The sequence below is a fragment of the Canis aureus genome, chromosome 32, assembly GCF_053574225.1.
Source record: "Canis aureus isolate CA01 chromosome 32, VMU_Caureus_v.1.0, whole genome shotgun sequence".
NCBI lineage: Eukaryota > Metazoa > Chordata > Mammalia > Carnivora > Canidae > Canis > Canis aureus.
In genome coordinates this window covers 41,144,438-41,161,610 of record NC_135642.1, presented here as the reverse complement: position 1 = coordinate 41,161,610, position 17,173 = coordinate 41,144,438, and the positions used below count along the sequence as shown (strand labels likewise).

The following is a 17,173-nucleotide window of genomic DNA, read 5'->3' as shown; positions in this document are numbered from 1 at the left end:
GCCTGTGTCTCTGCCTCTCTCTCTGGGTCTCTCATGAATAAACAAATAAGATCTTAAAAAAAAAAAAAAAAAAGAGTGAGGCTAAATAAAAGGGACAAATTCTTCCTTCCTCTCTGCCTTTTGTTCTTTGCAGGCCCTCAATGCTTTGAATGATGCCATTCACATTAGGGACGGCAATTTACTGAGTCTGTTGGTCCAAATGCTGACTTCATCTGGAAACGCTCACTGACACACTCAGAAATGTTTAATCTGGGCATCCCATGGTCAGCCAAGTTGACACATAAAATTAACCATTCCAGTAGCCTTTCTGGGTTTCCACCTGCCCAGGAAGGGTAAAAAATAGGTCATCCTCATGTGCCGTTAGACCTTAGGCACAGATCATTTCTGTGGCAATCTGCTCCTTTGGGCGTGGTGAGAGGTGGTTAGGCCCACGCTGGGAAGGGGGAGATGGAGAGACAAATGAGCCTCTTTCCAGAAGCACCCAGCCACTGGTCAGGTGGCGAGGGTACACCTAGGTTAAGAAGCTTGAACCAGAAAGACCTAGACAGTGACTACGGTAACCTGTACCTGGGCAGGCAGCTGCCTTCTCCCCCAGGAAACTCTTGGCCTACTTCCCCCCAGGGCTCAGATGATCCAAGAGAACACAGACTGACCCCTGGAAGCAGAAAGCCAAGGGGCTTCCCCCTTCTTCCTCTTCACCCCAGTTCAGCCCTGGCCTGCCTTCTGGCCTGGACTCCGCTCTTCCTGAGGGTCCTGGTGCTGTTTGAAAAGACAGAGCAAGCAAGCTGAGGCCCCACCTGTTAACCAGGCCTGAAGGAGCATTTGCTGAGAGCCCATACCTGTTCTCATTCATCCATTTGCCGAGGGGCCCAGAGCTGCCAACCTGACTCTTTAAGGGGAGCAGCCAGGTCTACAGAGCTATGTTCACTCATGGAGGCAGGACAAGGCAATCGTCAGAGAAACATGGCTCTATGGGTTCCACTGCCCAGCAGAAGGCATTTCATTTGCCCTTCAGGACCTGGAGGTAGGGAGGGTGGGTATTTAGGCTGGGGAAACCTCACGATGGGTTCCTGGCTCTCCTCTCAGGAGATGTGGACGATGCTGTCAGGGTGACCCAAATCCTGGAGTGGTCTCTTTGAAATGGAAAAGCTGCCATCACTCTATTATATCCGTCTGAAGAGGTACAGTTTCACCTGGTCTTCAGTCTAAGGTGTTCAAGAATTCCTTTTAACTCATTTTGTTTGAATTGTGCTTTTGTCGGCCAGGTATCTTCACTTCTGGAGAAATGCCCCTCCCTCACGCTATATGATTCAGGGGAACACCACAGATCCTGGGGCCCTGTCCCTTGCATCACAGTCCCCACTCAGGCCCTTTCTCCCGGGTATTTGTGTCTGGAGCTAGAACACAAGAGAGTCAGATGGGAAATGGAACCAAGCTTTCCCAAAATACCATCTCACAGGAGGGAGGCAGCAGTGACCTTGTGTTACCGATTATCAAACAGACTCAGAAAATTAAGTATCTTCTCCAAGGTCCCACACTAATAAAGGGCAGAGCTGGGCTCCAAACCTAGGTCTTTGTGACCCGGAAGCCCATGACTGTTCTGCTCATCAAAATAGCCTTCATCTACAAAAAGTACTTTTGCCACTTTATGCCATGGAGAAATTAGGGGGGAAATGGCTCCAGCGCCTGCCCACTTCATTCAGGGAGTTAGCTGCAGAAGCATATATGAGATTCGGTTCTTTCTCATTTATATGCATGGTATCATGATGTCTCATCTCTCCACCTTGCTGTAATTCCCCGCAGTAGCTCCTTATTGTGCTTCTCACACATCCTACTATTAGCCGATGAAGGGTCTTCGGTCTTTCTGGATGCACACTAGTCTCCGATTTCAGATCTGCCCTCATCTTCACCTCCATTAGACAGGCACTGTCCTGTGCATGTCCTCAATTTTCCTGATTCTTTCTTTCTCAACCAATTACTGTGCCCCCGGCAGTCCCCCCACACCACCCCCACTGCCTATAGAAGCAGGCTGGAAGCCAGAGTGTCCTGGTAAATACTGAAATTGTTCTTGCGTTTTGTCATTAGACATGACGCTTTAACCAAATAAAGCAAGTCTGCTGAGGGCACTGGAAGCTCTTCAGAGATGGTTTATTTTCATAGGCCCAGCGAGCTGCTTTCTTCCTGATGAATCAGCACCGCCGCTCTGCTCTCGATGCTCCAGCAGTAACGAGGCACAAAGACTGTCAAGCTTCAGCCCATAAATGACTCTAAATGCACCTATTATTCCACTGTTTTTCCAGCTGATTCTCCTGAGCTCAGTACCCTGTTCTAGGCGGTTGTAGGCATCCATGTATCCTGCTGAAGGCTCGCGGGCTATGAAAGAGCTGATTGCTTGGGGGTGCTGCGTGCTTAGGGAAAACCGAACCAAACCAAACCATTCTTATTGGAGAACCATATTCTCTTCGTAATCCTCAAAGGGAAGACTTAAATACAGGGTCAGCCTCCTCTAAGTAGCCCAGAAGCACATGTCAGGCTGTTTCTGTGAAGATAAACTCCAGAAGAAAAGACCTGCTTGACATACCTCTTGATGGGCCTGAAAAACCCTTTGGGTGCTGCGGGGCGCCTACCTGGGTGCTCGCAGAAGCACTGGAAGGAAGGGGCGTGCAACTCTCCTTAGCTTGAGTGCGATCACTTCCTCTTTAGGGCCCAAGGGTCATGATCAGGTGTGCTGGTTGGGGTAACTCTTGCTGCCACTTCCCAGCCTCTGCTGCCGACTCCACCAACTTACAGCCCCCCCACCCCTTCTTAAGTGCCCCTCTTTCTAGGCGCTGGGGGAGGGAGGAGACACAAGAAATGGCCAGATAAATCCCTTTCAAGGGCTTCTCAATACCAGTAATATAAGCAGATTGTATCACTGGTGGCTGGACCCTGAAGAGAATTTCAATTCTCACAGAAGCAGACGGAAATAGGCTTTTAAAATCCTTCCTCGCCGGATTCTAACCTGCTCGGGAGCTGGCTGCCCACTTTTGCTGGTCTCCTAGCAACCGAGCCCCTTCCTCGCAGGCAAGGCTGCTGTCCCCGGCCGGGCTGGGGGCCCCGGCCTCTCCAGGCTCCCCACGCGCAGGGCCGGGATGTCACCGAGGGAACGGGTGTGAGCACTTGGAGAAATTGCTAAATGGTCTGTAAATTCACAGTGAGGACGACGATCTAAATGGGGCCACCTTTCACACATTTTTCAGGGGATCTTGGGATTTAAATTCATCCTTCTGCTTCCTTCCAATAATAGCTTGCATGGGTGGAATGCTTTGTATTTTACAAAACACTGTTGCATCCATTACCTCATGCAATTCCCCACCAGAGCCTTGAGAGACCTCTATAGTGGGAAAAAGACAGGGAAATTTTATGAGTTCTCTTTGAGATGCTTTTAAAGAACCCAAGAAGAAACTCCAGGTCATTGACAGAGTATGGTTTAAAAAAAAAAAAAAAAGTGGGGTAAATTCCAAACACCAGTCTTTTGTATTACTACTACTACTACTACTACTACTACTACTACTACTATTACTATCAGTCAGTTAGGGTTCTGGCCAGCTAACCTTTGCCCTTGATCCTGGGAGTTAGAGTGGAGGCCAGAAAAGATGATGGGTTTTCTTTCTCCTTCCTGCTCTATCATCCTTGTCCCTTCTCTAACAGCCACTATTGGGATTAGGATTGATGCATTTCTCTTTGTTTCTAACAACCTCATTCTGAGTTTTACCCATACATTCTTCCCTTCCGGTCAAAAGAGGAAAAGCAGAATGGAGAAATTATTATTAGTATGCTATCTTAGTCTGCTCAGGCTTCCATAACAAAATGCCACAGACTAGGTAGTTTAATCGATGGAATTTATCGCTCACTGCTCTGGAGTCCGGGAAGTCCCAGATCCAGGTCTGGCTGGATCGGGTTCTGGTGAGGCCTTTCTTCTGACTGCAGCCACCTTCTCACTGTGTCCTCACAGGAGTGAGGGGGAGCTCTGGTGTCTCTTCATCTTCGTCTAAGGGCATCAGTTCTACCAGATTAAGGCTCCATCCTCCTTGCCTCACTTAATAAAAGATCCCATCTCCAGCAAGGTCACAAAAAGGGTTCGCGCTTTAACATATGGACTGAGAGGTGGAGGGGCACAATTCGGTTCATAGCAAGCTCCTTCGTTCTCCTGCAGGATGGAGGGAAGAGAAGTAAAGTCTTCTCACTTAGAAACCCTGCACAGTCCCTATTAGCTGGAGAGAGAGACCAGTCTTTAAGCTGTGAGTCAGGAAATGTGGCCCAGTGATAAAAATCTGTTTGTGTTTCCCTCTCTCATTTGTGGATTGGAATCCTTTGAAAGAAGTTACTGATACTCTGTGGTTTATAGCATCTTTGTCATTTTAATGGTGTTCAAACAATGAGCATGATTGTTCTAAAAGACTCTGCTAGTAAAGATGGGGCCCCAAAAATGCCATTGAAGAAGTTGCTTCTGCCTTCTATTGCAGCACAGTTACTAGCAGCCTGTGCTCCTGGGGAGAGATGCAGCAGCTGGAGACTTCAGAGTGACACCCCACCCCTCGTTTTCACCACCATAGAGGGCAGCAGCTGCAGCCAAGGCGGTAGATACCCAAGCATCCCAGCAGCCAGGAAGCCCAGACACAGGGTCTTCCAGGACACGTACACTCCCTCACTCTTGTCCTGGCTTTGATGTCATCTTCTGGCCATGCCCTGGTCGTCAGGCTGAGGGGAGAGATGAGATCTCAGTTTTGTAGCAATAACAGCTTCCCATGCTATGACGCAGGACTCTGGATAAACATAGGCAGCTACACAAGACCCTAACTTCTCAGGCTCATGATCTTGAAAAGAGGAGATACAAAATACTTATGAATAAACCTAAATGAGAAGGTGAAAGACCTGTACTCTGAAAACTAGGAAACACTGATGAAAGAAATTGAAGATGACACAAACAGCTGGAAAGATATTCCATGTTCATGGATTGGGAAAACAAATATTGTTAAAAAGTTCATATTTCAAGGGGTGCCTGGGTGGCTCAGTTGGTTTAAGCGTTTGCCTTCAGCTCAGGTCATGATCCTCAAGTCCTTGGATGGAGCCCCTCATGTTGTTGGACTCCCTGCTCAGTGGGAAGTCTGTTTCCCCCTCTGTCCCTCCCCCTCCCCCTGCTTGTGTGCACACATTCTCTCTCAAATAAATAGTCCATACTTTCCAAAGCAACCTACAGATTTCATGCAATCCCTATCAAAATACCAACAGCATTCTTCACAGACCTAAAACCAACAATCCTAGCATTTGTATGGAACCACAAAAGATCCCAAATAGTCAAAACAATCTTGAAAAAGAAGAGCAAAACTGGAGGCAGCACAATTCCAGACTTCAGGTTATATTATAAAGCTGTGTAATAAAAACAGTAAGGCACTTGGCAATGATGCAGATGGAGCTAGAGAGTACTATGCTATGCAAAATAAGGCAGTCATCAAAAGATAAATACCACATGATTTCACTCATATGTGGAATTTAAGAAACAAATGAGCAAAGAGAAAAAAAGAAGGAGGGGCAAACCAAGAAATAGACTCTTAACTCTAGAGAACAAACTGATGGCCACCGGAAGAGAGGAGAGTGGGGAGGGGGTTAAACGGGTGAAGGGGATGAAGGAGGGCATGAGCACTGGGTGACACACAGAACTGTTGAATCACCATATTGTACACCTATGATACACCAATATGACACCGCATGTTAACTATACTAGAATTAAAGAATTTTTAAAGATTTTATTTATTTATTCATGAGACATACAGAGAGCAGCAGAGACACAGGCAGAGGGAGAAGCAGGCTCCCTGCAGGGAATCCGATGCAGGACTCGATCCCAGAACCCCAGGATCATGACCTGAGTCAAAAGCAGACGCTCAACCACTGAGCCACCCAGGTGCCCTAGAATTAAAATTCTTAAAAAGAAAGAAAAGGGGAAATACAAACATAAACATTTTAAAATAAGCTTTTAATCTTGGAATAATTTTCGATTTATAGGAAGGTTGCAAAGACAGTGCAGGGAATTCTGTGTCCTCCTGGCTGGCTGCAGTGCTCCATGCTGCTATCTCACGTTACTAAGATATACTTGTCAAATTCACGAACTGGTACTTTGCTATTAGCCAAATTCTTACTTTATGCAGATTTTGCCAGGTTTTCCACTACTATCCTTTTTCTGTTCCAAGAGCCAATTTTGGAACCACACTGCACTTAACTGCCATCCCCTTAGGGTCTTCTAATCTGTTACAATTCCTTAGCCTTTTCCTGTCTTTCATGCCTTCGATGTTTTTGAAAAATAGTGGTTAGGTATTCTGTAGGATGTCCCTCAATTTGTATTTGTCTGATATATTTTTCATGATTAGATTGGGGTTATGGAGAGTTGTTTTGTTTGGTTCGGTTTTTGTTTTGGAAAGAATGAGGTCATGAGCCCTTCTCATCATCCTGTAGGCACATGACATCACTGATGATGTGAACTTTGATCATGTGGTTAAGGTGGTGCATCCCAGGTTCCTTCACTGGGAAGTTACTGTGTTTCCCTTCTCATGCGCTTTTCTGTGGAAGTAAGTCATCAAGTCCAACTCATTCTGGGTGGTGGGGGATGAGAGAGGAGAGTATCTACATATATTATTTGGAAAGACTTATCTCTTCTCCCCTATTTATTTATGAAACATGCATTTAAAAAATCACAATCCACAATCTGTAAATTCAATGTTTTTGGTCTGAAACTAAGTCAAGTACTCTCAGACAAGAATACCAAGGGAGAATAAAGACATCAAGTACTCATCTAAATAAAACATTAGAAAATAATAGCATTTTGAAATTTATAATGGGGACTTTTTTTAAAAAATGTGTTAAAATGCCCTGTATCAAGAGAAGAACAGGTTCTTTCACTGCTTTGTAATATGTCCTCATTATTAGAAAGGATATTGAACCCCAAGACACCATTGTAACAGACCTTGCTGAGGACTGGAGATTGCTTTTAAATTAAGGCTGTAGAGGGGAACTTTCTGGGCAAAAATGGTATTTCATGTGGATTTAGAATTAGAACACTAATTCTCAGAGTCAAACAGAAAAGGAAAGGTACAAGATCCTACACAAAACAGACTGCCGAATCCCCAGAAGGTACTGCAGGCCAGATATAACCCCTCTCCTATCTGGAAATATAGAGAAAAAAATGAAGTTGTTTGATACCACAAGCATCCTGGAAGTTCTCTTAAAGAAAAGGTGCCTCTTACCAGCTTGGGTTGGAAGAGAACACTCAGCTGGATTTGCAGAAACGAGTTGTTCTTTGGAAAAGTCCAACAAGGCAAAGAACCAAGCAATGGGAAATCAGAGGCTTCCCAAATCAGAGCAGAATCAGTGGGGAGGTTAAGACCAGCATTCATTCTAAAACCAGGGCAAAAACAGCAACAACCAGAAAAAAACAAAACAAAACAAACAAAAAAAACCCCTACATTTTTTTCAATGTTTATTTGTAATTTAAAAATAAAAACAATTTATTGCAAAAAATAAATGTAGTCAAAGGGTACAGATTGAGAAAGAACTCTCCTTGTTTCAAATCTCTGGGCCCATTTTTGAAAAGCGACCTCTATTAATGGTTTCTTATGTTTCCAGAGATGCCCACTGCAGCATCATTTGTAATAGCAAAAGAAGCTAGAGGTTAGCGAAATGCCCATTGGTAGTGCACTAGTAAAATAAATGATGGTTCATTCATACAATGGGAGGCTATGTAGACATCACAAAGAATGAATTCACCTTACAAGGGTTTGTATGGGAAGGTCTGCAGAATATATTATTAAGTGAGAAAAAGCAAGGTATGTAGAGCATGACTTATCTTCCTGATTTAGGTCACAAGAGCTTCATTCAAAAATAATTGCCACAATATCATGGCTAGGGTTGGTCTTATTAGAAAATGCCTAGAGAGAAGTCACAGACTTGGCAACAGTGTGTTAGAGGATACTATCCCTACTAAAGTGATATTACTACTACGTTGTCCAGAATCTCAAATGTCGCTAGAAATTTTGCCCTTGACATTAACAGGGCACGTCCCACTATACTTCGTGGCACCCTGGGGTACCCTGTTATGAATGCTGTGCTTTAGTGCTACTGAAACACTTTTTGTTGTTGCTGTGGGTCACATTTTAATAGCTCTGAAATCAGGATGTGTCAGCCAGGTGGCAGTTGGCGAGGGGGCTGTCATTGCCTGCACACACACACACCAAAATTTGGTCAGGGACTTGGAAAAAAATCCAGGAGATGTTAGTGAAGAACTCTTTAAAAAAAAAAAAAATGTTGCAACAGCAGAGATGAGACAGAGAAAGAGAGAGAGAGGAGGGTGTGTGTGTGTGTGTGTGTGTGTGTGTGTGTAAGGAAGGAAGCAGCCTTCAACTCTAATTCAAAAAAATGATTTAGAAGAGGCAGATGTTAAATGTGAAAAAGGTTTTGGTAAATATTTATTTATTTATTTAAGAGAGAGAGAGAGGGAGAGAGAGGAGGGAGAGCATGCGGGGCGGAGCAGGGGGCAGAGGGAGAGGGAGAGGGAGAGAGAGAGAGAGAGAGAGAGAGAATCTCCAGCAGGCTCCCTGCTGAGGGGGGGCTCGATCCCAGGACCCCGAGGTCATGACCTGAGCCAGAACAGTTGGATGCTTTACAAACTGAGCCACCTAGGCGCCCTTAAATGTCAAAAAGTTTTAAGACTATTATAACCAATTTGTTTTGCTCAGGTTTTTTCCTTTTCTTGATGTACACACAAGAGTAATGCAGGATAAAAACCTGTGTCTAAATAAGTTTAAAGAGTTCTTTCAATAAATATAAAAAATTCAAGTGAAAATAGCAAGAGATCAGAGTTTAATAGGCAACCCTCATTATTTGTTAGCAGAACATGAAACAATGGTGTGATTGGGGAGTGTTTTTCCCTCTTCAGAAATTTTTAAATTTTAGGATATCTACCTTTCTTTGTGGTTCCTACCTTTAGTGACAAACATCAAATAGAACGTTTCCATTTATTCTTTAGATATCTTTATGGTTCAAGTTTTTAGGTTCTTTTTTTTTAAAGATTTATTTATTCATGATAGACAGAGAGAGAGAGAGAGAGAGAGGCAGAGACACAGGCAGAGGGAGAAGCAGGCTCCATGCCTGGAGCCCGACGTGGGACCCGATCCCGGGACCCCAGGATCGCGCCCTGGGCCAAAGGCAGACCTCAAACCGCTGAGCTACCCAGGGATCCCCAAGTTTTTAGGTTCTTAATTTGTAATCTCTCATGAATTTACTTTGATATAAACAAGTACAATGTGGGTCTGGTCTTTTTTTTTTTTTTCTTCCCCCAAAATGACCAGTAAGATGTCTCAACAAAATTTGTTGAATGTTATCTGATTTCCGTGAATTTGAATTCTATTCCATTTACCTGTCTTTTTGCCACAACCAGATTATTTTAACTTCTATGACTCTGAAAAATGTTTGGTATCTCCTAAAGTAAGTTTCTCTCATCAGGAGGAAAGCATAAATCTCCACTAGACAAGTTTTCCCATGACCTCTATGTAAAATGTGTTGTTGTTGTTGTTTTTTTCACAGAAATTAAATATATAAATTTGTTTACATCTTTTGTCAAGGAGATTGTTTCTATCAATTTATTTTATGTTTTCTGCTTTTTGTGTCATCTAGGTATTTCCTTTGTTTTCTATATTTTATTCTATATTCTATGCTGTATTAAAAGTAGTAGAAATGTTTAATTTGCTTAAATTCCCTGTGGTAATATAGAATCCAGAAATTCTATTTTTAATTATTCTACTAATGTCTTTAGGCTTAGAAAACTAATCCTTAAATCTTTTTTTTTCTTTATTAGTAGCAAGAACATAAACCTTTTCACAAACCTCGTGGCTGGTTGTTTTTTGTTTTTTGTTTTTCTGTTTAGTCACCAATGAGTGAAGCAAATAGATTCAGTCTCAGGGGTTGCCAACAGGCAAGATATCTTTCCTTGTTTATGAGTTTACTTTGCTTTTTCAGCTCAAAACCCATAGATTGGGCTAATAGAAGAGCCTGTACCAGACATCTGTTGGTGTATTTCTGCTGGACCCAAAGATATCCTTCAATCAACCTGCAACCCATTCCAACAGAGAGTCAGGTGCAGCTGGTGGCTTTTCTTTAAACCACGTTGGACTTGAAGACCACACACCTCCTCCAGTCTTCCTATCTTTCCACTCCCGCTCACAAGGTAGAGGTGGCTATGTCTAGGATGCGGTACTTCTCAGCTTGCTCCTACCACTTCCTGTTCTATTGCATACTGGGGGTGACAGTCCCCCGGGAACTGTGGGGAACAATGCTGACAAAGCTGTAGGGGGCCAAGCCCAGCTCATTCAGTACCTGACTCCAGCACAGTTAGGAAATGGCTATTTGTTTGTCTAGATTGTCTGATCGGCTCCTGAATTATGTATAGATAATAAAGGAAGACTCTAAATAATTCCTTCCTTCTCTAGGGCCATCTGCCCTGTTTGCCTTCAGAGGATGGAGCATGCAGGAGGCAAATCAAATCATACGCTTCTTAATCCTTCTTTTTGTCTGCCCCACTGCAGGCCTACAACATTGCCTTATTTATAGTTTCTAATGCTGGTTGCTCGTTTTGTATTTTGCTCATGGCTTTTTTATGGGGAGGCAGGAGGAACTGTATCAGAGACAGCATTCTGCTGCCATGCTAACCCAGAAACCATCTATATATTTTTCCCAAAGTACATGATGTAACTAGAAACCTACCCCATTCAGGAAATGCAAACTTTGCAGTTCTTGTGGGAATATTATATCACCATCTTTGCATTCACTTAAGGTATTTCACATAAAAGGCAGAGTCGCAATCTAAGATACTTTCTACTTTACATGTATTAATGCAACAGTCGTAGGTTAATATTTCATTAGGCCTGAATTATGTATTTACAGATGTGCATAGTAACAGTGGGCATCCTAGGGTTGCAGTGGTTGGGGCGGTGGACAAACCCACCCATTTCAAAATGGTTCGTCCTGGCCCTAATGATGTCTCATTTTAAGAAAGTGTAGTACTGCATTGGCACCTTTCTCCTAACGGGACATCAGGAACTTTATTTTCTTTAAGGAGTCTCGGCATAGTGCCTGCAAATATGAAAAAAGAGATTTTGATGCTGAGATACTGAGGCCACAAAGAGAAAAAAAAGAAGAAAATAAAATTTTAATTATTTTCTTAACACCCCTCCCCATTATTGTTTCTTTGCTATGAAGTGCGGTAGCCCCACGCTTTGTTGTCTCAGTATTTGCTTTTATAACTCTGCCTCTACGGACGAGGTGAGCCTGGGTAAGTCCTGCAGCTGAGTTTCATAAACTGTAGGACAAGGCCGGAATACCTGGGCAAAAGGAAATGGGTGGCAGGTGACAGCAGGTGTGTCTGAAACCCTGAGCTGAGGGTTTCAGTGAACCACTGGGTCTTGAGGGTGGAGGGGGAGAAACAAACATTTATTAATCTCTGTTAATAGACTCTGACATCAGAAGTCTGCGATCCAGATGCTGCCGGACTCAGCGCCAGGGCACCACGACTGAGGCATCACGCTCCCATCCAGCCACCTCATTTTAAGAAGGATGCTGCATGGAGGGAATGAATTGCATCTGGGGAAAGAGTATCCAGGTGGCAGAAATTAAAAAGAAAGAAAACACACCCACACCACGAATTGGAGAACAGATTGAGGAAGAGACGGAGTATTTTAGATTTGGAATATTTTAAGTGGCACTAGGAAGGAAAGATGCTCCAATCTGCCTCGGTCGCTTCAGGGGGCAGGATCAGCGGTAACTCCTGAAATCTCAGGGAGACAAACCTGACTCAATGGAAGACAGTATTTTCTCACAACAGGGGCTGTTTAGCTGTGGGAGAGAAGGCCGACTGCGTCTAGTTCTTAGAGTTTATGTGTTGTCAGGGACTCTGGAGAAACAGGTCAGGATTCCTATTTGAAGGGAATAGATAATTACATGATCTCTAATGCGTAACTATGATTTCTATTCCACTTCCTAACTCTGTGATTTCTATCCCAGTTTCCTTTTCTAGGACAAAATTTTACAACCGAAACATTAGGATATTCAAATTCATCTAATACTTTTATGCACAATCAGACCATGCTGCCGTAGAAACGTGTGTGGTGGAGCATCTGACTCACAAGGAGCTCTCAAAGGCCTATTCCTAGTTCCAGAATTTCAGAGCAAAACTTTTGTGACCCCATCTTTTGACAGTTAAAAAAAATGCTTGTTTTTTTCAACGTCAACTGTAATTTCAAAATACCTCTTGATTTAGGTTAGTTTATTACTAAGAACTCCTCTCTCCCCACCCTCCCTATTTGCTAGTAAGGCTTAGCCATGAGGAGGCTAGGTTAAGGAGAATTACGTGGAGAAACAGGAAGAAGGTGCCAAACCTCTCCTGGCCCAGGTTACTGAGACAGGAGTCCTGCACAGACAGGAAGGGGGAGGAAAAGAAACCCCTCCTCCTCTGGCGTAGGAAGCTGGAAGGAAGGGAGAGAAAAAGCAAGGGAAATAGAGAATGTGCCCAGAAATCTTCATGGAGGCCTCAGCTCAGAGTGGTGAGGAGTGTCAGATGGGTCACAGGGAATACTGGGCGGGTGGGGGGTGGGCAGATGTTGGGTTGGGGCTCCGGGAGAAGCTCACCTCAAAGGCTGCTCTGCCCCAGCCTGTGGGGGTCACATCAGAGGACACTGACTGGGCATGATTTGCAAGGGAGAACTGGAGTTTGGTTTTCCTAAACAATTGCTGGTTTCGGTGTGCCATGGGTAGGACCTAGGAATCCCCACTCCTCTGAGTGGGAGCATATTTGGAACATCACTGAGTTGAGAGCTGGTGGGTCTGCAGTGGGGCCTGCGATGGTGAGGGGCGAAGAGTCAGATTGCCCGGGGGTTGGGTAAAAAAATGAAGCAGAACCTCAGCCAGGTCTCAGACAGGCTCCTGCAAAGGGCAAGGAGCCAGTCAGCCAGCAGGACCACCGTGGCTTTGTCAGGCTGATGATTCTATCAAAGACCGTGGCAGAGGAGGCTCACAGATCAGAGAGAAGTCAGAAGGAGGCATCGCTACCACGGAGGCCAGCCAGGACGTGGAGGGCCATATAGACACCTAGATCTGGACCTAGGACCTTCTTTCCGGCTGCCAACATCACCGAGCCATACCCCTTCCTCGTAAGTCTACGTGCCATCCTGTAGAGAGGTGAGGACAGCTAGAAATCTGGGCGGCAGAGCAGGTTTTAAAGAAATTGAGCATTTTCTTAAAGGCACTGTTTAACTGATTGTACCAACACGCCAGATTTAGTCCAAAGATTGGACGAAAATGTAGGAGTTTTTTCTGGCTTCCCAGCAGGTTGGATCTCATGAAGAAGATCTGTTACAGACCACACAAAGAAGCAACATTCTCTTTGCACGTCTGAACTGGAGTACAAATAAATTTTTTAGTCCATTACAAATGTCAATAGCACAAAAATTGTGACATGGAGCTTGTGGGCAGACACTTGTGTTTCCAGCGCCAAGGGTGGTGGCTAGAACATAGAATGTGCCAAATAATTATTTGCTAAGTTAATAAATTAATTGATAGCCAATTTTCAGTAAGTAATGGGGTGGAAGTAGAAGAATATTTTTACAAACTCAGATATATTATTGTAGAAATATCAGTCACTTCCTTGGTTCGATGCAGGCTCTCTGGGGAATCTATATAATTCAGTCTCCATCTGAAACAGGACCAGCAAGATAAGGTGATCTCATCAGGGAGAAATTGAAAAGATGAAATGGAGTAGGAGGGACTAGCCTCAGAAAGGACTGTGTAATAAAGGTCACTGAAAGGAGATGGAAGAGAAAAATCAATGAAGAGCTGCAAAAGAAAGAAAGAAAATTTGTAATAGCTGAAGTTAATTTAAGTCAATGACAAATGGAGTTGCACTTGGGTTATGTATATGAGGCTACCCAGTGTAGTCCATTTTATTTTCATGCAATATTCTTAATACCCCATGTCACAAAGCACTTAACATAAAACACTCAATGAAAGAATCGATTACAGACTGCAAAAGACAGAAAAATAATTAAAAATTTTTTTCACTTTGCATTTTCATACCAATTAATTTCAAAATGAGTTACTGGTTTGTTGATTTGCTTATTTACTCTTGAACACAATTCTTTTTGCCTCAGCACAGCCCAATACATTCATGGGATAGAATCAGAGTCCTGGAGAAGATGTTTTCACAGTACACTTTATAACAAAATTTCTGCAAGGCAAACGTCATTCCACTCATCCTAGATACCCTTTTCTTTCTCATCCACCTCTTTCAATTCTTTTTTATTTTATCAACACACTATGCCTTAGATCTGTCCAGCTTGGACTTTCTATACCTCTTGTCTAAGTGAGGAATAGAAGACAAATTTAACTCTTGTGCCAGTTCAAATGGGCTGCGTTGAAAAGGATTCGGAGGCATCGAGCTGGTACCCAGGGAAAGACTGTCAAGATTGTTTGGTGATGTTTCCTGTGGAGATGGAAGAAGAGCCCATATGTCAATGGTCATGTACTATCCCTGGCGAGGTGTTTTAACAACCTCTCCACTACCTCCTCACCTTTAGTCTCTTTCCTGTATAATACTGTCTTTCTAAAATAGGAATATTTACCTTCCCTCCTCATACACCTCTATGGCTCCTTAGTTCTTCTTCTTTTTTTTTTTTTTTTTTTTTGCTCCTTAGTTCTTAAGAAGCCTGATCTCCTTAGCATGGTGTTCAGGGTCATTAGACTCTGGTTTTTTACCTTTCTAATCTTCTATTCTGCTGTAGCCTTACAACACTTTACTAATCACCCCACTCTCCAGCCACTCTGAACTATTCAAATAGATCCTAGGAGTATGCCTTCACTCATGGTGTCCTCTTTCTTTGAAACACATCTGCCTTTCCCATATGCATATCTTCAACATCTTTCATGCTCCGCCCAGTTCAAATGCCCTCGCCTTTGGAAAACCTTCTTAAATCCCTCCCAACCAGTTGGGTTTCACTGATGATTCCTGGAATGTACTGTGCACCAGATGAAAATGAGCTCAGCTAAGCATTCTGAACAAGAAGCTGCCTACCAGGTTTTACCAACACTGGGATCCAGGACCTTTACTGTGATTGCCAGAGTGGTGGCTTCCCGTCTACGGATATGTGTATGTAATATCTGGAAGGACTTTATGAAAGAAACAAAGAGGTTGAGAATTAATAAACAAATTAATAATAAATTCTGAAACAAAACTCTATACTCTATTTATTTATTTGTTTGTTTGTTTGTTTGTTTATTTATTTATTTATTTATTTTACTCTAATTTTCTTTAAGCCTAAATATATTTGGTGGGGTTTGAAATTTACATCTCACATCTTGGTGGGGTTGGAAATTAAGTTCTTGTTCCTTATCACAAATGAACTTGTGGAAATCTTACCCAGACCCTGTTCTGATTCAACAGCAATGAATGTGAATGGAATAAAATTGCCTAGTAAAAGTAAAAGACTTATGGACTGGGTTTTTATTTTTTTACTTATTAATTTTTAAAGTTTTTAAAAAGATTTTATTTATTTATTTGAGAGAGAGAAAGCATGAGTTGTGGGGCGGGGGAGGGAGAAGGAGAGAAGCAGACTCCTGTCTGAGCAGGAAGTCTGATGCAGGCCTCAATCTCAGGACCCAGAGACCATGACCTGAGCTGAATGAAGGCAGATACTCACCCGATTGAGGGTCACCAAGGTGCCCCTAAGATTAATATTTTTAAGTAATCTCTACTTGAAACGTGGGGCTCAAATTCACTACCCTAAGATCAAGAGTCACATACTACCAACTGAGTCAGCCAGTGCCCCTGGGTTTTTATTTTTTAAGCAATATCATATAGGTTATCTATTTGAGATGCTTTTATAGCATAGTGACTCTGAAAAATGGAAAATGCAATGATGGGAAAAGATGTGCTAAGAATGTGAACAAACAAAAAAGAAGCAGAGATTGAGATACTATCATGAGATAAAGCTGAACTCAAGCAAAAACAAAAGGCCAAATGGAAAATATTTCATGTGATGAAATACAATAATAATTAATCTTTTTGTACTAATACACCTCTCAATGAAATTAATCAATAGGCTGTGCTAGTGAGAATGAGTGAAAATAGGTGGCTTTCTGGGCAAACACACACAGGGACCAGGTAACTCTCTCAGGCCCAGGCTTCACGGAATGACAAGCTACCTACGGAAGGTCTTCATTGCACATCTAATAATTAGGCGTGTTAAACTTAGATTTTCAAAATCAAATTCCTCCTTCATTCCTGAATCTGTTCTGGCAATTTCCAACCACTATAAACGACAACTCCATTATTCCAATGGCTCGAGCCAAAACACCTTGGTGTTTCTCTGGACTCCCTTCATTCTTCCATACCCACGGCTTTTCTTCCAGCAAATTCTCCCCTACCTCCAAACTATAGCCCAAATCTCATTACTTTGTGTCACCTCTTCAGTTGACACCCTAGTCCCATGCCATCATCTTTCACCTGGATGATTCTAATGCCTTTACGGTCGGTCTCTCTTGCTCTCAGTAGAACAACCAGGCTGGTCGCTTTAAAACCCAAGGCTTGGGACGCCTGGGTGGCTCAGCGGTTGAGCGGCTGCCTTCAGCCCAGGGCATGATCCCAGGTCCTGGGATCGAGTCCCACATCGGACTCCCCAAATGGAGCCTGCTTCTCCCTCTGCCTCTCTCTCTCTCTCTCTCTCTCATGGATAAATGAATAAAATCTTAAAAAACAACAACAACAACAACAACAACAACAACAAGTCTCTGTCACCTCTTTCTTCAGAGCCCTTCAAATGCCTGCCATCTGCTCAGAACAAAAGCCAAAGTCCTTACCTCGGCCTAAAAGGTGCCACCTAACCGGGCCTTCACTTACCTCACTTTATCTCCTCACTTTCCCTCAGACCCACTGACACCCTCGCCATCCCCACTACTCATAAAATATGCTAGATGTGTCTTTGCCTTTGGGCCTCTGTCTCATCTGTTCCCTCCAGCCGGAACACTCTTACTTGGAGAGCAGTCCGATTCACTTGCTCGCCGTCTTAGTTTCTACATAAGAGTTGCCTATCAAAGGAGGCCT

The 17,173-nt window shown here is 43.3% G+C and overlaps 1 long non-coding RNA gene across 1 annotated transcript; it reads left to right on the top strand.

The window, feature by feature from the left end:
• The first annotated feature begins 3,058 nt into the window (after positions 1-3,058).
• On the top strand, positions 3,059-12,632 carry LOC144302902 (uncharacterized). Its single transcript, XR_013369902.1, has 3 exons — positions 3,059-3,178; positions 10,045-10,252; positions 11,535-12,632. It is a non-coding gene; the product is annotated as an uncharacterized LOC144302902 (long non-coding RNA).
• Positions 12,633-17,173: the final 4,541 nt, after the last annotated feature.